This window comes from Mustela erminea, chromosome 3 (genome assembly GCF_009829155.1).
Source record: "Mustela erminea isolate mMusErm1 chromosome 3, mMusErm1.Pri, whole genome shotgun sequence".
NCBI lineage: Eukaryota > Metazoa > Chordata > Mammalia > Carnivora > Mustelidae > Mustela > Mustela erminea.
Genome location: NC_045616.1, coordinates 93,658,398 through 93,661,570, shown reverse-complemented (window position 1 = coordinate 93,661,570; position 3,173 = coordinate 93,658,398). Strand labels below are relative to the sequence as shown.

The 3,173-nt window shown below is 45.3% G+C and overlaps 1 long non-coding RNA gene across 1 annotated transcript; it reads right to left on the bottom strand.

Annotated features, from left to right (window-relative positions):
- Positions 1-527: 527 nt before the first annotated feature.
- On the bottom strand, positions 528-2,779 carry LOC116586594. Its single transcript, XR_004284078.1, has 3 exons — positions 2,460-2,779; positions 2,261-2,351; positions 528-1,150 (listed from the first exon to the last, which is right to left on the bottom strand). It is a non-coding gene; the product is annotated as an uncharacterized LOC116586594 (long non-coding RNA).
- Between the last annotated feature and the right edge of the window lie 394 nt (positions 2,780-3,173).

Genomic DNA, 3,173 nt, shown 5'->3' with positions numbered 1-3,173 from the left:
CTTCCTTGCCTCTTCCAGCTTCTACTGGCTGCAGGCAGTAATCTTCCCTGACTTCCTTGTTCCCATCTCTGGCTCTGTCTTCACACGGCCTTCTCCTTTCCTCTGTCTTCTCTTCTTACAAGAACATGTGACTTTGGATTTAGTACCCAATGGATAATATCCAGCAAGCTCTCACTTGATACCCTTAGTTTAATTATGTCTGTGATAACCCTTTCTCCAAATATGGTCACTTTCACAGGTTCTGGGACATAGACATATTTTGGGGGGGAGGGTCACCATTCAACCCCTACACCTTCTGAATGGAAAATGACCAATAAGACACAGGATTTGTCGACTTTGAGACATAACAATAACAATTTCTGGGGCGCCTGGGTGGCTCAGTGGGTTAAGCCTCTGCCTTTGGCTCAGGTCATGATCTCAGGGTCCTGAGATCAAGTTCTGCATTGGGCTCTCTGCTCAGCAGGGAACCTGCTTCCCCCTCTCTATCTGCCTGCCTCTCTGCCTGCCTCTCTGCCTACTTGCAATCTCTGTCAAATAAATTAAAAAAAAAATCTTTAAAAAAAAATTTCTCTGGATGGGGACATACATAGGGTTCTTTAAAAATGTAGATAGGATAGTGAAAAACTATGACAAAGAAGCAGCAGAAAAAAAAAAAGCCCAATCCTAATCAACAACATTAACATGATTGTTTTTGTCCTCACTGTCACAGCCACACAGAAGGCTCTGTGCAGACTGTGGCCTTATTGTCTCTCCCCTGGAAAGTTTCTAAGGCCCAGTATGTTGAGCTCTGAGGACAGTAGAACATTGTGACATTCTGCCAAAAAGTTCCAGTTTAAAAAGAAAGGATTATTTCGCCCAGGAAATTCTATCATCATTGCTAAAGAAGAAAAAGACTGGGAAAGGAAGGAGAGAGGAAGGAACACAGCAATGAGCTCTGCAGCCTTCAGCCTCTTTCGGAGAGAAACGCTCACTCATCTGTGCTTTCGAGACTGGATGGCAAAGAGGAACCTTTCCTCCTGCTGATCGCCATCCAGTGCTTCTGTATTTTCGTCGCTTGCTCTTGCTGCAGCCATTCCATCTGGAACCGAGGCCCGGGTTAGTGTGGCTTGTGTTGCTAGCCTAGCTAGGCTCACCTCTGTTCAATCCATATCTGAGAAGATAACCAAAAGTTTCTATTCAGAAAAGTCCAAAAAGAGCAGACCTCTCCCAGCCTCACGCCTCACTTCAGCAATAAGGGGCCTCTTGAACCAAGGAAACCCACCATAACCTGTCCACGTGGGTCACCCCCCGGTGAGAGTCAGCTCTGTGAACAGTACCTCTGCCCCATTTTGGAAAGGCACAATCAAAGTGATGAGAGTCACTATCATGTGACAAGCTGCTACGATTTCACCATCATCAATAGTTATTGAACACATGGAATAACCACTGAATAGTTATCAAGGACAGTGTCCTCTGACCCCACTCTGAAACAGAAATATCCAGCAGTGGGGCGCCTGGGTGGCTCAGTGGGTTAAAGCCTCTGCCTTCGGCTCGGGTCATGATGCCAGGATCCTGGGATCGAGTCCCACATCGGGCTCTCAGCTCAGCAGGGAGCCTGCTTCCTCCTCTCTCTCTGCCTGACTCTGCCTACTTGTGATCTCTGTCAAATAAATAAATAAAATCTTTAAAAAAAAAAGAAAAGAAATATCCAGCAGTGACAGATTGTTGCCATTCCATCATTGTCAATATTTATGGGACATTTAGAGTTACATCCTAACTGGTGAGACACGACAACTCTCTCCAGGGAGCCTAAGCCACCTCAGGAGTAGGAATATAGGAAATAATATAGGGAAAGGACCTGTGTTATCCTTGTTCCCATTTAGCACACCTTGTGTTTTACTGATGCTCAGTCAGTAAGTAACAGTCAGTAAGAAACTGTTAATGACCTCTTCTCCAGACTACACAGCCTCAGAGGCAGGGTTCATCTTCCTGTTTCTTCCTATTGTTCAGCGTCACCAATTATTATTCTGAGGGGTGTTAAAAAAAAAAAAAACTGTCCCATATTTACTTAGCTGATAGTCTTGGAGCAGCAAGCAAGCAGATCTCTCTGAGGACCTGGAACTAGCCCTTCTGCTGCCTGCCCTTCCCACCTCCCACTTCCCACCTCCATCCTACCACTCCCCAACCTCACACCTCAGCTTGACACCCGCCCCTCCGACATAACCCCTCTAGAAGGGAGGGTCTCAGTCAATGAGTAGCTTTTGGGCTTTGTATAACTTACTTCAAATTAGTTTATTTGGAGACCTCTGCTAATGAGCTCTTGAACAACTGATTGGGAAGTTGGGAAGTTGGCATCTATGAATACTTGTTACCTGGAAAGCAAGTTAAACACAATATACTATTTAGTATATGAGTAGTATACATATACATCAGCAGTATACATAGTATTTGAGTTCAGAGAAGATTTGAACAGTTGTTACCTGTCCATCTTTAAAGCTGGACGCTGCCGGTGGATTTCACATGTCCATACACTTGGCATTGTCTTCTCTAAGCCCATGTGATGGGGAGTCCATAGTGGAATGGCCTCTGGGTTGCTGCTTGGTTCACCCTGACCCAAGCAGGCACTCCATTTTACGATGGAGTAAAGTGGAGCAGCCTCTCAAACTAAGCTTTCCTAATTTAGACACTGATTCTCTTGAAAATAAAAAGGTGCCCCAAAATATCCCTTGGGTGGGTAAACATTTTTTTTAAGTTTTTATTTATTTATTTGACAGACAGAGATCACAAGTAGGCAGAGAGGCAGGCAGAGAGAGAGGGGGAAGCAGGCTTTCTGCTGAGCAGAGAGCCCAATGTGGGGCTTGATCCCAGGATCCTGTGATGATGACCTGAGCTGAAGGCAGAGGCTTTAACCCACTGAGCCACCCAGGCACCCCTGGGTAAACATTTTTGAAACAAAACTCATTTGTGAGGATAAAGCAGGCCAAGAAGGGATGACTAAAGGCAGCAAAGGACCACGTCAACTCGTGATTCACTTAGCCAGGACAGTTTTCCAAGTCTCCACTGACTAGGCCTACAGGTGCCGTACTGTCCAACCGAGCAAGTCTGTGGAATCTGATAAGCAACCTGAAAAATGAATCACAGAAACAAAACCTCAGTTTAGAATGAGGGATCTGACACTCATCACTAAGATTTAG